This window comes from Scyliorhinus torazame, chromosome 12, assembly GCF_047496885.1.
Source record: "Scyliorhinus torazame isolate Kashiwa2021f chromosome 12, sScyTor2.1, whole genome shotgun sequence".
Lineage (NCBI taxonomy): Eukaryota > Metazoa > Chordata > Chondrichthyes > Carcharhiniformes > Scyliorhinidae > Scyliorhinus > Scyliorhinus torazame.
The window spans coordinates 197,312,611-197,333,053 of record NC_092718.1 but is presented as its reverse complement, the minus strand read 5'-3'; the positions used below and the strand labels follow the sequence as shown (position 1 = coordinate 197,333,053).

At 47.6% G+C, this 20,443-nt stretch overlaps 1 protein-coding gene across 5 annotated transcripts in view; it reads right to left on the bottom strand.

Annotated features, from left to right (window-relative positions):
- LOC140386853 (coronin-6-like) overlaps nt 1–20,443 on the bottom strand; it is a 339,560-nt gene that overhangs the window by 146,660 nt on the left and 172,457 nt on the right. The window contains exon 1 of one of the 5 annotated variants that reach the window (XM_072469626.1): nt 2,013–2,151. The exons of the other annotated variants lie outside the window; for them this stretch is intronic. The gene's annotated coding sequence lies outside the window, so the exon portion shown is untranslated. Of the gene's footprint in view, nt 1–2,012; nt 2,152–20,443 lie in introns of those variants that run through there. 5 annotated transcript variants of the gene reach the window in all.

The window sequence follows — 20,443 nt, the reverse complement described above, 5'->3', positions numbered from 1 at the left end:
GTAAGCCTAACATTGGTAGTGGGGAAAATGCTTGAATCCATTATCAACGACTTTATAGCGGAACATTTAGAAAGTCAGAGTCAGCATGGATTTATGAAGGGAAAATCATGCTTGACAAATCTGTTGGAATTCTTTGAAGAGGTAACCAGTACAGTCGACAAGGGGGAGCTAGTCGATGTGGTATATTTGGACTTTCAGAAGGCGTTTGACAAAGTCCCGCATAAGAGATTATTGTGAAAAATTAAAGCGCATGGGATTGGGGAAAATGTATTGAGGTGGATAGAAAACTGGTTGGCAGAGAGGAAACAAAGAGTAGGGATTAATGGGTCATCTTCAAATTGGCAGGCAGTAACCAGTGGAGTACCACAGGGATGGGTGCTGAGACCCCAGCTATTCACAATGTATATTAATGATTTGGATGAGGGAACAAAATATAACATCTCAAAGTTTGAAGATGATACCAAATTAGATGGGAAGGTGAATTGTGACGAGGATACAGGGATCCTACAGCAAGATCTGGACAGGTTGGGCGAGTGGGCAAATCAATAGCAGATGCAGTATAATTTGCATAAGTGTGAGGTTATTCATTTTGGAAGCAAAATCAGGAAGGTACATTACTACCTGAATAGTTGTATATTGGGAGAGGGGAGTGTGCAGCAAGACCTGGGTGTCCTTGTGCACCATTCGCTGAAGGTAAGTATGCAGGTGCAGCAGGCGGTAAAGGAGGCTAATGGTATGTTGGCCTTCATTGCAAGAGGTTTCGAGTATAGAAGCAGGGATGTGTTGCTGCAATTGTACAGGGCCTTCGTGAGGCCACACTTGGAGTATCGTGTGCAGTTTTGGTCTCCTCTGGGGAAGGATGTTCTTGCTCTTGAGGGAGTGCAGCGAAGGTTTACCAGACTGATTCCAGGGATGGCGGGGCTGTCATATGAGGAGAGATTGACTAGGTTAGGATTGTTCTCGCTGGAGTTCAGAAGAATGAAGGGGAAATCTCATAGAGTCTTATAAAATTCTAACAGGACTAGACAGGGTAGATGCAGGGGAGATGTTCCCGATGGTGGGTGTGTCCAGAACCAGGGGTTACAGCCTGAGGATTCAGGGTAAACCCTTTCGGACAGAGATAAGGAGACATTTCTTCACACAAAGAGTGGTGAGCCTGTGGAATTCATTACCACAGGAAGTAGTTGATGCTAAAACTTTGAATATATTCAAGAGGCGGCTGGATACAGCACTTGGGGAGAATGGGATCAAAGGCTATGGGGAGAAAGCAGGATTTGGCTATTGAGTTGGATGATCAGCCTTGATCGTGATGAATGGTGGAGCAGGCTCGAAGGGCCAAAAGACCTCCTCCTGCTCCTATCTTCTATGTATCTATGTAAAAAAGGCATAGCTAACACGGTGATGATTCCTAGCATTACACTGCTGCATGAGCAGCTTGTTTTTGCAACACCCTCGCGATGTTGGACTATCTGCAAGCAAAATTAAAAATATTCCACTTCAATAATATCAGTTGTTAAAGGGTGAACATACTTCCATTTCAAGACCGGAAATCACAATAACCTTTACACAACACGGCTTTGCAGTCATGCCTCATTTTTGTTCAACTGCTCAATGACCATTTTTGCCGATTCACTGCAGTCAGCCATTGAGAAGAAGCGTATGTGGGTTTCAGTACGTGGTACTTCAAAAATGATGCGGCATAATTTGTGGCTAGGTGTTTAAATGTCTTTTTACAAGACATTCAAATAATGGTTGCTCATCTTGCTGACCTTCACAGCAGTTTCCTACATGTACTGCCTGGTTGTTTAACAAGTATCACATGCTGGTCGGTTAATAAAATCTAGTGGGCAACAGTTGCTACAAAGGTACAAAGAGAAGTGGAGAACAGACTCGATTGAGAATTAAAGCATTTGGCAAAGACATATATCCAAGAACATCGCTTTTTCACAACTTTTACAGCTAGAATTTCTTTTTGTTAAAAAAGAGACTTCTGGTTGAGATCTTTAATATACCTGCGCGGGTGGATTCTCCAGTGCCTGCCGCAGGTAGCTCAAATTGAGGTCCGCTGAACTCTGGGCTTAGCAGGATGTTTCTCGGCGGCTGCAGTTTCTCCCCGCCGGGCCACAGTTAGAGGGATTTCCTGCTGGGGAGCTTTAGCTTCAGCTCGCCAGCAGGAAAGGCTCCTCGCGGATCAGGGCGCCAGTTTGGAAGGCTGCCCCGTTTCTCTCCCCCCGCCCCTCCTCCCCTTTCAGGCCGCCCACATTTTTTGACCCCCCTCCCTTCATCCCCCCCCAACCTCGGGGAGGCTATCGGGAATCCACCCCCCCTCACCCCCCCCTCCGTCTGGCAAGGCCCTCCCCAGCGTCGACCCTTGGCAGTGCCAACCTGGCACCTGGGCACTTTGGCACTTCCAGCCTGGCACTCCCCCTGGCATCTGGGCAATTTGGCACTGCCACCGTGCAGAGCTGAAAGGTTCATTGCAATATTCAGATCTGAATCACACCCAGTAAGGGCGAGATCCAGATCGTGTCGGGTGGAGCGAATCAGATGACTTCCGCAAGGTTTTGCGCCCGGCATGGAGCCCGATTTGGAACTCACACATGATTCAACTATTGCTCAACAATCCGTGCCACGCACAACAGGGTCAATGAATCGCCCCATGATAATATCTAGAGTCAAGGAATTTCGTTGGGGCAGACAGCAAAATACACAAAAGGTAAAGTCAAAGTGGAACAAAGGTATGATTGGTCGGACCCTCAGAAGCAAGGCAGGCCACTTAACAACTAACAGGCATAAGCAGACAAACCAGTTGTGACTAACAGCCTCTAAGTCTTAGACCCAAGGCAGTGCAGAAAACCTTCATAAAGGCAGCTTAAATATCTTCATTGGACCAGGACATGACATTTCCCAGACTTGATTATCACCCCTGTATTGTGTGGTAATTATAAGCTGCATTTAACTTATAGATTTATTTAATTTGGATGTTATTTGGGGAAAGGGGAAGTCTTAAGGAGTTCAGGCATCGTGGATATATTTTGGAACAAGGGGCAAGCTCTACATTCCGATCCTGCAGTTTAGATCCAAACGTGAAGACCTATATCCAGCACCCACCCACCCTTCGGCAATGGTGCCACTCGGTTCTGCCGTGATTAACACTCGGATAATAGAAGAAAAACATTGGATAATAAGCACAAGGCATTTACACCGAGACTAAGATGAGATAATACGATAATAACACTAATAATATGAGTCCCTGAAACACTCCAGGAGAAGCAGAAGGCATTCAATCAGTGCACATATAATAGCCATTCCCTTTAACAGGACAATAAAATCAGACAACACCATGATAGGGAAAGAGTCAGGATTAGAGCTTGAGTGAGTCCGAGCAGCAAACCATTAACCAATTTCCTTGCACTTCATGGATTTAACAAAGGCCAAGGCAATAGCCTGATTATCGAGCAACTTGACGGAGTTTTCAGATACAAATTTCAGGGTTGCAGGACAAAGCAAAGCATAATTCACTCCAACAGCCTTGAGTTGCCTTCGAACTTCATAGAAGTCCCGACTTTTGGCCTGTAAAAAAGAAATCCTCACTCCCTCGTGCTGTCAGGCCCCACCACGTCTTGCCGTCTCCAGGACCTTCTGCCGATCTTTAAGGTTGTGGAAGCCTCACTGCCTCCACTATGGAACTATTGGGTCAACATCCCCCTCCCGCCCCCGACACAGTATGCATGCATGAGGGTAACATGACCCCCTGTGCACCCTTCCACCAAACTCTCTTAGAGACCCCTGCAAGAGCCCCCCAACCCACCAGAGACCCCCAATGTGAGAGAACCCCCATATCAGAAACCCCCAAGATATCAGAGACCCCTCATATCAGAGAACCCCCATAACAGAGAACCCCCATAACAGAGACCCCTCATATCAGAGGACTTCCATAACAGAGAACCCCCATAACAGAGAACCCCCATAACAGAGATCCTTATCAGAGACCCCCCCCATAATACAGAACCCCCCCATATCAGAGACCCCTCATATCAGAGAACCTCCATAACAGAGAACCCCCATATCAGAGACCCCCCCCATACAAGTGTCCACCCCAACAGCCATTCCTGCCCAGAAACTAAAGAGCAGTCCAGACAGAAACAGTGAAAAAATCACATCCTTCTGAAGCAGCAGGTGTAAGGGGCAGGCAAGTGAAAAAAGTCTAGAAAGCAGCAACTGTTACTTCATAGAAAGCCAAAACTCCATCAAAAGGCTTTAAACTCTCTCAGATGCTTTGAACTGCAAGTCTTCTATTCACTTCAGAGAGAAATAGCTTTTAATAGGCTGTAATTGACAGCTTGCAGACAGTCAGATGTCTGGATTGTTTATTTGTATTTGCCTTCACGCCTGAATGCCTCTCAAGGCATTCAGAATACTGTGAACCAAACCACAATGTTTATCAACATCTAGCTATGATTGACAGCTCATGACCACATTAAAAACAGGTAAGTACTTTCTGCTGAGAAAAAGAGGAAGTGAAAGTACTTCACACCAAAATGTTCATAACCATTGCTTTAGGTTCGAAGCAGGCTACTTGAGATGCATTCAAGCATGAAGGGAAATTAAAATAAATAATCCAGACATCTAGCTTTCTGGAAGCTATGGGGATGTTCTCTGTTATAGAGGGGTTCGCTGATATGAGGGGTTCTCTGTTAATGGCTGTTCTCTGTTATGGGGGTCCTCTGGTGGGGGATCTCTGGTGGGGGGTCTCTAGTGGTCTCTGATGAGAGGATCTAATGAGGGCCTGACAGGGTTTCACTGATGGGGTTTGAGGGAGGGCAGGATTTGCATTGTGCGGGAGAAGGGAGACCTCTTAGGGACTCTTGGGGGCACCTACCTTAAATTCTTACCCATTGTGAGGTCCATCACATCAGGGCCATGCTGGCAAATACCTGTACCAATCCACGCCAGTGTGAATCCCGGCCCAGAGGGCCTGAGCATCACTGAGGCATGGAGAATCCAGTGCCCAGTCCATTAATAGGATGTAAATGACTCATTTACACCTATTTGCATCCTCCCGCTAGCTTGGGGTGCGAACCTTGATGCTGCTGCCAGCGGGGGACTGGAGCATTGCAAATGGATAGGCGCCGGGCGCTGACCCATTTCTTCCTCCACACAGGATTCTCCGCCACGTCGGGAAATCACTCCTGATGGTGGCGGAGGAGTATGCAGCCCAATATGTGAATGTTTAATGGGCAGGCTTAAAGACTTGGGTGGAGGGAGGAGGGGTTGGGGGGCAGTAGGGTGAGTTGTAATATAAAGGCTTAAAAGCTATTCTGCTAATAGCTAAAACACACCATCAGTGATATCCCGTGTGACTAGAGCCCAGAGAGAGATGATTCTGAAGATGCTCCATGTTTATCTATCCTTGTATATAGTTGTATATAGTTAAGAAATGACTGAAAGTTCCTCAAAGCTTCGTCTCCAACCATTTATGTTAAACACGCCCTGGGGCCAATTGCGGTGATACTTCAGTTTACAAACCTGTCCAAGAAAGAAGACATCAATCCTCGGATAAATGGACAATGTTCTAACCCATTGGCTGTCAATCTGGGATCCACAGACCCCCCCTAAGGGCCTTTTAAGACTTCCCCGGGATTCCACAAAATAATGTGGATGTGCTAATGAAGCAGGGGCAGCCTTATGAGTGGGTGCTTAAGGAACTGAGCCTTTTGGTTGAAAGGAAAGTCTGAGCTGTGTGATCCGGTAAATGTTAATCAAGTCTGCAGGCTTTTTGCTTTGGCACACTGTCACTCAAGGGTACGTACAAAGCTGTCAAAACCAGTCTTAGAATATCCTTCAGTTGATCTCCCAGTGCTCTGCTGGGTCACTGCTGCACCAGGCATAAGTAAATTGAACCCCATTTTAAATTGCATGGAATTTTCATGGGTGTTTTTGCAGACCAGATTCTGGAATTCCATCCACTCTTCCCTGGATTAAAAAACATTAGTTTTCATATAAAATGATTTATGGGGGTCATTGTTAAGCATCACAGCAGGGACAGATGGCTTCTCCCGTGAGAATTGGGAACCGCCATCTCACTCTACCTGTTCCTTAAAAAGGGTTATTGAAATTCTCTTTACATGCAGCACTTTCATATTATAGGCTGTTATAATTTAGAGGGGAGCTCTGTGATTACCAATCCATTTAAAAAAGAATATTTCAAGTGATAGAGTTTGACAACCCATCTGTCTAACCCACAAATGTCTAAAGAGAAAGATAGATCCCGGTTCTAGTGTATGGTAATGTTATCACCACTGACAGCAAAACGTGGGAAACTACATTAAATAAACCGAGTCCAATAAGAAATTGCCGCTTTTAAATCACGCTGCCTTAGTATTACTGAGTGAAAGAACAAATCTGCCCATTTGAAACCGGAATTTTTAATGAATATAGGTCCAAAACTTTGAGCTGCCCTTAAAGTAACCTTAAATGGACAGCCTCTTCTCAAAATATATAAATGACACAAAAGGGAACTTTTCCAAAGGACAATGTGTGGAGGAGGGTACAGGGGCAGGATAATATTTACAATTGAATCATAAGGGAAGTGGTATTTGACCTGAGAACACCTGATACACCCAAAGAACAAAAGGAAATATCCCTTTCCCTGCCAAGGTCATCTCTCCCCCAAGCACAGAAAACGTTACATTTCTTTTTGTGTGTGTTAAACCATTGATGAGCTCATTCTCTGTTTGTTTCCAGATGACAATAATTTTAAAAACATGTTTTCGTCTCAAACCAGTCACTTTCCGCAGTCGCTTTCCGCAGTAGTTTTAAAGTCTGAAGTGAACTGAGAAAAGTGATCTCATTTCAGATATGATCATACAGCAGCAACTCTGCAATAGCTGCCCCACATGCATCTCAGACCTGGTGATCAGAGAGCTTTATAGAGAAATAACAATTCAACATTTAATAACTGCCTAATGATGCAAAACCCATTTTGTAAAATCAGCCAGTTTTGTGAGCCACAGCCAAACTGTATGTAAGTTAGCATTTATTCTCCAGTTACATCTAAGATATGTTTAATGAATTATGAAGTCTGCTCTTAAATCAACAATTTGCATTTATATAGTGCCTTTAACTTGGGAAAACATGCCCGTGTAGGTGTGCAAGCCTACAAAAAATAATTTCAAGCCAAAATTAGAAATACCAGTCGTTGCATCAATACCAAAAAAACTTGGTTGGAGGTGGATTTTAAGGAGGATCTTAAAGGAGAGAGAGGAGAAGAGTCAGTTATCCATTTTGTAAAATCAGCCAGTTTTGTGAGCCACAGCCAAACTGTATGTAAGTTAGCATTTATTCTCCGGTTACATCTAAGATATGTTTAATGAATTATGAAGTCTGCTCTTAAATCAACAATTTGCATTTATATAGTGCCTTTAACTTGGGAAAACATGCCCGTGTAGGTGTGCAAGCCTACAAAAAATAATTTCAAGCCAAAATTAGAAATACCAGTCGTTGCATCAATACCAAAAAAACTTGGTTGGAGGTGGATTTTAAGGAGGATCATAAAGGAGAGAGAGTTGTAGAGGAGAAGAGTCAGTTATCATTGTGGGTCTTGTTGATGATCTTGATTAATAGATACTGCTGGAGGCAAGACTGTTGGTACACTACCTTTTAGTGATCATCATGCTATGTACAATACAGACTTAGCACGAGGCTCTATTTAGAACTCTCTTCAAGTTCTGTCATCGTGTGATCTTACATCACTGATGACGTAGACTACATATTGATGTATTTAACATTAACCCTTCATCTCCCCCACCCCCCACCCACTGCCCACCACAAGTTTCTGACTCCCATAAATACATTATCCTACAACTCCCCTCCAAGTCTCTGTCTTCATCTCTGGATTCACAGAGATAGACGTGTGGCAGTTTCACCAATTTTCCTGATTTTGTTCTCCGTTCTCTTGGAGGATTGATAGGATTCGAGTTCTCCATATTCTCTCTTGGACTTTGTAGAGTAGTATGTGAGTCATCAGAGACTATCGGTCCTTTATTCAGGTTGTCCTCCTGGCCATGTGGGTAGTTAGTCCATTCCATTGACGGCCCTCTCCTTGAATTGTGCATCTTCTCCAAAACTTGGCCTTTTCTTCCCATCAGACATTGTGATGGAGCCAGCCCATTCTGATGTGGTGTGGAACGGTAGCTCAACAGTACTTAGTTGATATCATCATTCTTTTTCAACAAAACCTTAACCATTCCTACATCTCTTTCAGCCTCTCCATCTGCTGGTGACTACCCAACGATGTGCAGGGTAGGTGGATTGGCCATGCTAAATTGCCCCTTAATTGGAAAAAAAATGAATTGGATACTCTAAATTTATTTTTTTTTAACTTGGAAAATAGATCTGAGAGCAGTTGTTTCAAGTTCCCCTTCTGGGATTTGGATTAGCCCAGAGTTTACCATCAGCCGTGTTCGTAACACAGTTCTCAGCTTCATCTGCGCTTTCCACATGGTCAAAGCACTCTGGTAAATACAGGACTTTCTCCTTGGTTTCCTTTCACTGCAGCCTTTTCTGGGGTTTCATTGAAGATTTTCCCGTGGTGACCTTGTCTTGCAGTCATTTCTTTCTCTTGCCGCTTCTTCCAGTTGCTGGGTTCTTTCATCATATTTGCTGCTGTCACCAACTGTGATAATTGCTCTGGGTGTTAGTTGGGGTTGTTCATGGTCTTGACTTATAGATGCCACTGGAGGCAAGACTCATCACAAACACTACTTTATTGAACATTATATTAGCAATATAGAGTATAGACCTAGCACAAGGCTCTACATAGAACAATCTTTTTACGCGCTCTGTTGTCATATGAGCTAATGTCACTGATGGAGACCATGGGCAGAATTCTCCGTAGCCCGACGTCGAAATCGGGATCGGCGATTGGGCAGAGAATGGCTTCCGACTCCGGATTTGGGCAGGCGCCGGTTTGCAATGCTCCGACCCACTAAATCGGGGTCATCTGGACGCGTGCCGCACTCAGTCGCAACGCTGCTGGCGCTTCATCAGTCGGTCCACCCGCGATGCTCCGCCCCCAATGGGCTGAGCTCCCAATGGCGCGGGCCACGTGTGGTCCCAATGGTCGGGAATCTGGCATGCTGTGTGCGGACAGTGTCCAGCGTCACCACACGCGTCCGGGATCCATGCCGCTGGACGAGGGCCTTCTGCTTGGGCTGGGGGGGGAGTGGTGGGGGGTGGCCAGGGGGTGGGCTGTGTGGTCGGGGCGGGCGGGTTAGGGTTCCAGAAAGGCCGGTGCCATGTTTTCCAGAGCGACCGTTGAAGCTCGTCAGCCCTGCTCATGGGCGACCCAGCGATTCTCTGGACATTTTCCATGCAGTCCACGGGTGTTCTACACGGCGCCGGTGCTAGCCCCTCACCAGTGCCGGAATCGGTGAGGGGTTCACGCCGATTTTCCCGTCGTGAGTCATCAGCGGATTCTTGGCGCCAGCACTTAGCCTCAGGAACGGAGAATTCCGCCCCATGGATTTACTTATTTAACATTAGCCTTCATACTACAGAGAGGATCTCAGTGTACAGTCCTAGATAGTGGAAGACAAAGTTGCCGTTGGTGATGTGAAGGGAGTGGGGAGGCACGAAAGGCCGGAGTTTGAGAATGAAGAGCACTGTAGGGCTGTAGTAAGCTAGAGAAGCCATGGAGGAATTTTAAAGAAGACTGTGAGTTTTAAAATGGTGGCAACGATGGATCAGGACCGCTTATAGATCCATGAGCTAAGCACTGATGTGTGGGCAGGACTTTGCACAAGTTAGGGCATGGGCAGCACCATTTGGGACAAACACAAGCTCGGGAAGGGTGGAGGGATAATTTGCCTTGGAGGGCACTGCGATGGTTGAGTCTGGAGGCAATACAAGATTGGATGAAGACCACAGCAGCATATGACTGAAGCAGGAGCAGAGACAGGTGAAGGAGGTTAAAGTATTCATGTTAATTGATGTTTTATTTTGTTGTGGTTTGACAATTGTTTGTGAAAATGCTCATACATAAAAGTTTGTCACTGACTATAATCTAGCTAGGATTTCTCATAAAATATCAATAAATCGGGAATAGCCACATCATCCTCCCTCCAACACCTCTCCTCTGTCACCTAGCTGGCTGGAAATGTCCTCGTTAGACCCATTTATATCTGTCTAACCAATGCTAAAGAATCACCCATAAAGTTTCCTTTTCCCACTCCAGCACTGTTAACCTAGTGACCACTAGCTTCTTGGCCCGTCCTGCTTCTCATCCACATGCTGGCCCTTGGCAACATTATCTGGAAGCATAAGAGTTAATTTCCGTATGGACATCTCTAAACTGTCGGCCTGCTTGTCTGAAATCCAGTACAGAAATTTCCTCCAAATATCTACTGAGCAGAACGAAGCCACTGCCTTTGATCCCTGCCACAGACTGCACCGGCAACTGTCCAAAGCTGAACCAATCTGCTCACAACTTTGGTATCGTATTTCATCATGAGATGATCTTCTGACCACATATTTATGTCATCACTAAGACTGCCTACTTCCACCCAGGTAACATCACCTGACTAACCCCAGCCTCAGCAGATCTGCTGCGAAAACCTCACTGGTTACCTCTAGATCTGACCACTCCAATGCTCTCACTGGCCAACAATCCCAATTCCGCTCTCTGCAAATTTCAGGTCTTCCAAAACTCTGCTGCCGTTGTCATTTGTCATGGGCCAGGGTTTAGAGAACCCCAAAGTGTATCATGGACTTCACCTGACCCATAACTTTGAATAGATTGTGGTTATGGGGAGCACAAGGGCCCACTTTACAGATGTGATGCAACAGAGATCTAAAAGTATTTTAAAATAAAAAACAATGTTTATTCTATGAAATTCAGTGAACACCTTATAAACCCACAGTAAACATCTTAACAACTATCAACACCAATAATCCCCTCAGATACAATATTCTATAAGTAACTGTTATGGGCCAGGGTTTAGGGAACCCCAAAGTGTATCATGGAGTTCACCTGACCCACAACGTTTAATAGATTGTGGTATGGGGAGCACACGGCCCACTCTACAGGTGTGGTACAGCAGAAATGGAAAAGTATTTTTTAAAAGCAAAACAATGTTTATTCTATGAACTCAAGTTAACCTTTTTAAAACATACAGTGAATATCTTAGCAACCAATAATTCAAATACAACCCCCAAAGACTACAACACTAAGTAATCCTTTAAGCTTTCCTTTTAACATCCATATGATTTAAAACACCTTTTACCAGAAGCACATTAAGTTTACATTCACTACTGAGAACATTTATAATTCCGAATTCACCAAACGATCAAGAGATAGTCTTTTGATGGCAGAGAGAACAGCAGTACATCTGCTTGGTCTAGCTTCAGCTCCAACACTGAAAACAAAACTAAAACACACCGTGCAGCCTGCTAAAAAACGAAAGTAAAAAGCTGACTGACAGCCCAGCTCCACCCACTCTCTGACATCACTGCAGTAGTAAACACCCATTTCTTAAAGGTACTCTCACAACAGATATTTATATACACACCCATTTCTAAACATCCATTTCTTAAAGGTACCCTCAAATGACATAACCCTTAATCTTTTCTTGCAACATCCATAAGATAAATACCCTCTTTAACACAGAGATCAGATTCAAATTCCCTACTGAGAATAGTTATCACTTTGAAATCCTCAAATGATCTGGAGACACTCTTTAGATTGCAGAGAGAGATCCGCATACAGCTGCTTGCTTTTCCTGCAGCTATCCAGCTCTGAAAACAAAACTAAAACCCACAGACACACACCAGCTTTTGTTCAAAGCGAAAATAAAAGCAGACAGACAGCCCGGCTCCACCCACTCTCTGACATCACTGCAGCCATTTGACAAACACCCATTTCTTAAAGGTACACCCACTACAGCTATTTGATAAACACCTATTTCTAGAAGGTACTCTCACACGACACTTAACCCTCGCCAAATCCCAGCACTCGGCTTCGCTGCTGAGCAACACCTACAATCTCTTTCAACCCTTCCAGGAATCTGCATTCATCTAATTCTGGCCTCTCCAGCATCCCTGATTTTAATAATTCCATTGTTTATGGCTCTGCCTTCAGTTGACAAGATCCTGAGCTCTGCATTGCCCTCCCCAAGTCACGCCACCTCAAAGACACTTCTCAAAAGTAAGCATGTAGTCGGCGATTCTAAAAGCTCCGAAAGTGGCTGGGTGACGAATTTTGTTTGGTAGCATCCCTGTGACGTGCCTTGGGACATTTTACTGTTAAAAGCACAGTAGAAATGCAAACTGCTTTTGATGTTGCTATTCTTGTGTATTCACAGTTTTCGATCATTGACATTGGCTGCCATTCTTCTAGCTGCCAAGGTCCCCACTATCTGGGATTTCCTCGGTAAGCCTCTCTATCCTCTGTAAGAAATTCCTTGAAATGACCTCTTTGGCCAAACTGTTGGTCACCTTTCCTAAGAGCGCTGTATCGCGCCCCCACCCCCTGTCAAGTTTTGTCTGGAAATACACCTATATAAAATACACTTGTGGAAGGTAGTAAACAAAAAAAGCGTTGCTGTTGTAATCTGTCTTCCGGGTCCGTTGATCATTGAGAAAAACTCAAATGAGAAATACAGCACTCGACAAAAATAGCCTCTTTGTAACATCACAATGACAAAACAATAAGGTTTCAATTGCATCCTTGGGCTCGAAAAAGTATAAAACACCCTCATTAAAATTCACTGAAAGCACCGCACATTTTCTAAACAAGTTACATGGTGGGTACTAATGCAATATGATACATTTTTTCCATTTATGAGATCATTGCAACTCCCAAGAATGCCAGCCATGGGATACTAAGATGGTTTGTGCAGCTATTTGTGACAAATTTATATGACTGGTCATGACACATCTTTTCCATTATCTCAAACTTTTTACGATGAGTCTACTGGACAACATACCAAGAAGAAATAATAAAAATGTAATGATTGGCACTCTTCATTACCACCAATGCGACTTGTTTTCTGTCAAAACACCCATTTCCTGATGCCATAGTAACCATACAAACCCCTTATTGCACACACAGTTAAAACCTAACTCAATATTTACCTGCTGGGTAAAATGCAGCAGGTAACCTTTATGCTGGGTCGCAACTAGGATTTAAAATGAGCAAACATGTACACCAAAGCCACTAGGAACAAAGGGCAGCTGATCTCCACTACATTTACACCAATACTCTGTGCTAACGGTGATTAGGGGCTGGTTTAGCACAGTGGGATAAACAGCTGGCTTGTAATGTAGAACAATGCCAGCAGCGCGGGTTCAATTCTCGTACCGGCCTCCCCGAACAGGCGCCGGAATGTGGCGACTAGGGGCTTTTCACAGTAACTTCATTGAAGCCGACTTGTGACAATAAGTGATTATTTTTAAACCAAACTGAGCAAGCTTTGAATTCACAAAAAGGGTAGTCAATGTAGCAAGGTCAAACACTTGTCTGTCTTACTCAACCAGAATCACGTTACATATCATAGGAGGATCACTGTTATTGCAATCTGTTAAATCCAAAGGAACGCTCAATTTGGTGTGCTAATGTGCTGCTTTCAGTTCAAACACTGGAAATTCTCCAAAGATACATCAGGTCAGGATCAGAGGAGGTGCTGGAGTGTAACTGCTGCAATATACGTTATTCAGTAAACATCAAAATATTTCAATACAAACTTGCATTTACATAATGCCTTCACATGTACACAAAGGGCCCAGGTAGTTCACAGAGAGTTAGGGCGGAATATGCCCCCCAAAATGGCAAAATGTCAGGTTCTGACCGAAAAACGGCGTGTTTCACTCCAGAACACAACCAGCTCTTCTGTCCAGACCTTCTGAGACTTTGTCAGAAGAAAATGGAGGAGGAGGTTTGCTCGTGGACGGGATGTGGGGTGGGGGGGGGGGGGGGGGGAGAGCTGATAGAACTGGCAGGCCCAGCTGTACAGAAATCGGTGCCATGTTTAAAGGGTGCCAGATCTGCAGAAAAAGTGAACTCCCTCCCACCTCCCCATAGGCATGGAGCACCCCCCCCCCCGCCCCCCCCGGCACACAAGCTTCAGGGCGGCCAAACCCTCCTCCTCCACCACAGAGGTATTGGGGGGGCACTCCCCCTCCGCCACCCCAACCCCACTCTGTCCATTCACCGTTGTGCACCGCACTCCCTCCCCCACCACACATAACCACACTCCTCTCCCCTGGCAGTGCCTGCATTCAGTGCCCATCTCAGTGCCCTCTGGCACTGTCCCACTGCCAGGGCGCTGGACGCAATTCCCAGCCAGGGCCCTGAAACCCGGGGCCTCAAGGCCCCTCTGCATCCCAGGCATGGTCATCACCACTGGTTTTCATTTCCAACAGCAACAGATGGTTGACTAAAGGCGTCAGTGAGAGCATCGGTGTCGCTCCCTTCTCCAATTCCCTCTGAAGTAGCAGAAGAAGCCTCTTCTGAAACGCCCAGTCCCCTCATTTCTGGCTCTGATGAAGAAACATCAGCAGCACCACTGGATCGACTTGTCTTGCTGTCGGGGATGCAGATTCTCTCCTTCTCATGTGCTCCACGTGTTTTCACACCGGTCTCTCTTGTCAGTCCACCAAATAAGCTACAGGCCCAGACTTTGCTCCGATTCTGCCTGGTAACCATGTTGGTGCAAACCCGGCGCTTCTGAAAAAAACTAGATCAGCTGCTTTGAAGGATCTGCTACCTTTGATCGAGTTGTGGTATTTCTTTTATGTAGCTTGCCTCTCCTCCACCCTTCCCGCCAAATTGGGGAACATCAACAGTTCTGCTGGTGCATTACCGGTGGTAATGTGTGTGTGTGTGTGTGTGTGTATGAAAGGAGAAAAAGGCTAGCTTGAGACGCAGTGACCTGTCTGGCTGCTTTTTCATTACGGATTTGAAAGTTTGTACCTCCCTTTCTGCCAGGCCGCTTAACATTTGATCAGACTGTGCCCCTCTCATGGCCAAATTAAATTTATACTGTTGCCGTACGATGGAGGATCGGGGGTTCTCCGACCCCCCAGAGAATCGCCGGGGGGGCGGTGGGAAACCCGCCCCCGCCGGCTGCCGTATTCTCCAGCGCCTTGGCGGGGCGAGAATTCACCGGCCCGCGATGGGCCGAGTGGCCGCCCGTTTTCGGCGGGTCCCGTCGGCGTAAATCACAACAGGTCCTTACCGGCAGGACCTGGCTCCATGGACGGCCTGCAGAGTCCTCGGGGGGGCCGCGGGGGATCTGGCCCGGTGGGGGGGGGGTGCCCCCACGCTGGCCTGGCCCTCGATCGGGGCCCACCCATCCGTGGGCGGGCCTGTGCCGTGGGGGCACTCTTTCCCTCTGCACCGGCCGCTGTCAACCTCCGCCGTGGCCGGTGTGGAGAAGAACCCCCCTGCGCATGCGCTGGGATGACGCCAGCACATGCTGGCGCTCCCGCGCATGTGCCAACTCACGCCGGCCGGCGGAGAACGTTCGGCGCTGGTCGGCGTGGCACCAAGCCCTTCCACGCCGGCTGGCGCGGCACCAAACACTCCAGCACCGGTGTTGCCCCTAAAGGTGCGGAGGATTCCGCCCCTTTGGGGCGGCCCGCCTCCGGAGTGGCCCACCCCGCCGGTTCACGGAGAATCCTGCCCCAATTCTCTTCCCTTCTCTCGAGGTTTCAGATGGCAACTCCCCCCCCTCAGAATTCTGAAGCTCACGATCATTGACTGATTTACTCTCGTCTTCAAAGTAATAGCAGAAAGTATCAACAAGGAGGCTGCTTAAATAACAATCAACAAGGTTTAACTATGTATAGGACCAGCAGTTCAAACACAGGTCCTCGACTCCTGGGTCCACACTCCCCCAGCCCCACACCTCCTTCCCGTTAGCCAGGGTTTGTGCACTCACATGCAATTGGTCCCGGGTGGGTCATGTGGCCTGTGAACGATCGACTCTTAAAGGGACCATGCTCCCACACTTACCATCCCAAATGACAGGCTACTTGGCCAATGAGCCTGCACCCCTGCCCCCGTCAACGCCTTTGTAGACCACAGGTCCTGGTATTTTGCAGCTTGTGCACCCTCCTCTCCTGCGCCCTGGGGGGATGGATTCAGTGACAAGAATATGGGTCGAGATTCTCTGAAAATGGGGCTATGTCCCCACGCCAGTGGGAAAACCGGTGTTAACGGCCCCCCAAGGTGAGGAATTCTCACCTTTCTCGGGGGCTAGGTTGCCGCCGGGGTTGTCCTCGCTGCTCCAACCGGCGCCCAAGGGCCGGCACGAGTTCGCGCATGCGCAGAACGGCCGGTGTGATCTCGCATAAGCGCGGACCAGCTGGCGTATTTCCGTGCATGCGCAGGGGTTCGCGTCTTTGCGGGGCGCAAGCAATATGGCGGAGCCCTACAGGGGCCCGACGCGGAGAAAAAAAGTCCCCTCAAGGAACAACCCACCCGCAGATCGGTAGGCCCCGATCGCGGGCCAGGCCACCATGTGGGCCCCCCGGGGTCAGACCCCCCCCCCCCCCCCCCCCGCCAAGGACCACCCCCGCGCACTCACCTGCCAGGTTCCACTGTGCGTGAGGTGAGTAATTCACGCTGGCGGGACTGGCCAAAAATGGATGGCCGCTCGGTCCATTGGGGCCCGGAGAATCGGCAGGGGGCTGCTGTCAACGGGCCCCGACCGGCGTGGTGGGAATCCCGCCACCACCCAAAAAACGGCGCCGGAGAATAGGGCAGCCGGCATCGGGGCGGCAGGGATTCGCGCCTTCCGGGCGGGGTGTCGGAGAATCCCGGTCATGGAATTTGAAACAAGGACCAAAGATCTTCGGAGGGTTCTCCATTCCTGAGACTAAGGCCGGGATTCTCCTTTCCGGGGACTAAGTCGCCACGCCGGCGGGAAATCCACTTTCTCGGGGCTAGGTGGACGGCGAAGGGGTTGGCGCCGGACAATACGGCAGCCGGCGTCGGGACGGGATCCGCGCCACCCCCTGGGGATTCTCCGACCTGGCGGGGGGTCGGAAAATCCCGCTGTAAGTGTTGATGCCGGGGCAGGATTAGTGGGCTTCTACAACAGCAAAACTGGCGCCGCACCTGGACCAATTCAGCGGCCTAGCATTGAGAGGCTACCACCTGCGCCACGTGGAACACAATCGATTCTGAGAAATGGAGACGGATTCACAATTGACACTGAGGAGGCCGACATGATGCAGCTGCATGTACACACTTCACTCCCCACACACACCATCCCAGCCAACAAGATGGCATTGGTAGCCCTGGAGCGCGGCCACACGGCTGATGGGTCGGCTGGGGCCAGAGGGCACCTAGGGAGGTGCCTCGGGGGAAACCCATACTATGTGGCCCAAAGTTCACAGCTGGCAGTCAGCGGTGTGTGCAACAGCATGGCTGCCTGTCCACCCCGAACCCCACAGCTCACCTCCTGGCCCTCCCCCACTACTGCCCCCGGCCCTGGCAGAAGCCTCCCAGCCAGCAGCACAACTAGCGACGCTGAAGACTTTCCTTATCCCCTCTCTCTCCCTCAGCAGCCACGGCAACTGTTTCATGATTTTTAAAAGCACGAGTGAACCTCGCCATTAGCAATTTGGCCCATTGGAGGCAGTGAATTGTGGAGACCTTCAAGAATACAAGGTCAGGCCAGCTATTGATACGTCAACGGTGCTTATTGTATGTGCGTTCTGGAACGCATTGACGTCGCTTTCAAGGCGACGGGAAATTGTGATTTGGCGTGAAATCGGTGCCCGCCCTGATTTCGACGTCGGAACTGATACTCTGCACAATCGCGTTTCCCAATTCCGGTGTCGGCCGATGAAGAATCCTTAGCTTTGGCCTTCCCAATATTTAACTGAAAGAAATTGTGGTTCTTTCGAGATAATTGGACAAACAGTCTGATATGAGGAGAAGGCTTGAGAGGCAGCGGCGGAGGGAAGGTAGAGCTGCATATCAATAGTGTACCTGTGGAAGTTGACCCCATATCTGCAGATCATATTGCCACGGGCAATATGTAGATGAAGAGGAGGAGGAGGCCAGGAAGGGATAATTCAGCAACTCTGGGAGCAATGGTGGAAAAGATCAACAAGACCCGCGTCTAAACAATGATACTTAACGGGTGAGAATCTCCGGTTCCCCAGCGGCACATCATTCACTTGTGGCAGGATTCTCTGCTCCCACTGCTGGTCAATGGGATTTCCCTTTGAAGCCACTCCATGTTGCCAGGAAACCCGTGGCGGCGGGGGTGGGGGGGGGTGTGGGGGGGGCTACTGACAGGAAAAGTGAATCCCAAAGGCCGGAGAATTCCAGCCTACTTCTTTTCACCAACCGAACACCGAGGAAAATGCTGTTCATTGAGCCAATTAAAGAACCTCCTGAAATATTTTTTGTGTTCAACAGACTAAAATTAGAACAGTGAAGAGGTACCATAATTTCTCCTCCCCCACCCCCCCCCCCCCACCCCCCCCCCCCCCCCCCACCCCCCTACCTTGTCCCCCAACTCTGCTTCCTGGAGTGGTCCATCACAATATCAACTGATGCCGCGTCAGCTGAATTGGATAAATAAAAGTTTGAGAGAAATTTTAGACTGAAAGGGTCAAATGCTTCTCCGGATACATTGGCCCCTCTGCGGCTGGAGGTGGCAAAGGACGCATTGTAGAAACATAAATGCTGGAGTTTTGTTTGTTTCCTTTGTGAATGAAGGAATTATTAGGCAGACCCACCAGGAGTTGAAGTGGGCTGGGTAGAGCTCATTGTTTTTTGCATGTGGAAGGAATTTTTCATATGTTAATACAAACAGTCCAAAGATGTGCAGGTTAGGTGGATTGGCCATGATAAATTGCCCTTAGTGTCCAAAATTGCCCTTAGTGTTGGGTGGGGTTACTGGGTTATGGGGATAGGGTGGAGGTGTTGACCTTGGGTGGGGTGCTCTTTCCAGGAGCCGGTGCGGACTAAATGGGCTGAATGGTCTCCTTCTGCACTGTAAATTCTATGACAATCTATGATGCTGCAGATTACATAAATATAGCAGAAAGAAACTAGCCAAATGCTGGAGGATAAAAGAGGGGACGAAGCACTTACTAACACAATTATAGACATGCTGTGAAAAGAATATCTGAAACAATACCATAACCCTTCCTAAGTTATATTTATAGAGGGGGTCAAAAAGGTCCCTATTAGCTCAACAGTAAAACAATTCCAACAATTGCAGCCCTGGGGAGAGATCCAAAACCCAATAGTATTATCTTTCACACCAATATTCCCCGGGATTGGTTTGAAGAAGCGGACATTTGGAAATATGGACAGCAGAATTAACCCAGACAATTATATTCATAGTCCATTGAAAGATACAATAATTGTTAGAACTGTTCAAAACCCAAATAAAAACAGCAAAAATAGCTAGCCAACCCACATTCTCACAATGCTACTTACAATCAGAAGGTGTAAAATGAGTGAAGACTTAGAATGTGCATAGGCCAGGAAGAACTAATCATCCTGTTGTGTTATGCTTCTCAATGTAGCATAAGCTGCTTCCTTGATGTATACTCTGACAAAGGAAGGTTCAGACTTGGAGATAGGTTTAACACATTTATTGAACAGTTAACAATTCTCCTACTTGAGTTTGACTCTCCTGCTGATCTTGCTATAATAACTCAATCAAACTAACCAGTCTGCTCTAAGCCATGCGGTGGGTGTGATGCTTCCGATCTGCCCGTGTCTCTGAGTGTTGCCTGTGGAAAAGAGCAAGAGCATGTGTGCCCTGTCCTTTTGTATGGGTAGCCCCCTTGTGGTAGTGTCACCTCTGGGTGTCTTGACTGCCCATTGGTCGTGTCCTAATCTATGTGTTCATTAGCTGTATGTCTGCATGTCATGATGTCTCTGGTGCTCCCTCTAGTGTTTACTCAGTCCTAGAGTATCTACATTAACCCCTTATGTATTTACAGTGATGCATATCACCACACATCCATCATAGAATTTACAGTGCAGGAGGCCATTTGGCCCATTGAGGCTGAACCGACTCTTGGAAAGAGCACCCTACTGAAGTCCATGCCTCCACACTATCCCGGTAACCCAGTAACCCCACCTAACGCTTTGGACACAAAGGGGCAATTTAACATGGCCAATCCATCTAACCTGCACATCTTTGGACTGTGGCAGGAAACCGGAGCACCCGGAGGAAACTCACGCAGACACGGGAAAATTCCACACAGACAGTCACCCGAGGCCAAAATTGAACCCGGGTCGCTGGAGCTGTGAGGCAGCAGTGCTGACCACTGTGCCACCATGCTGCCGAAATGTCATTAAAGACATATGAAAGAGATTTGCACAGTGGCACAATGCACACTAGATTTGGGATTAAGGGGGAAACTCTATTCAAAGCTTTACATTCTGGTTTCAGATAGTACT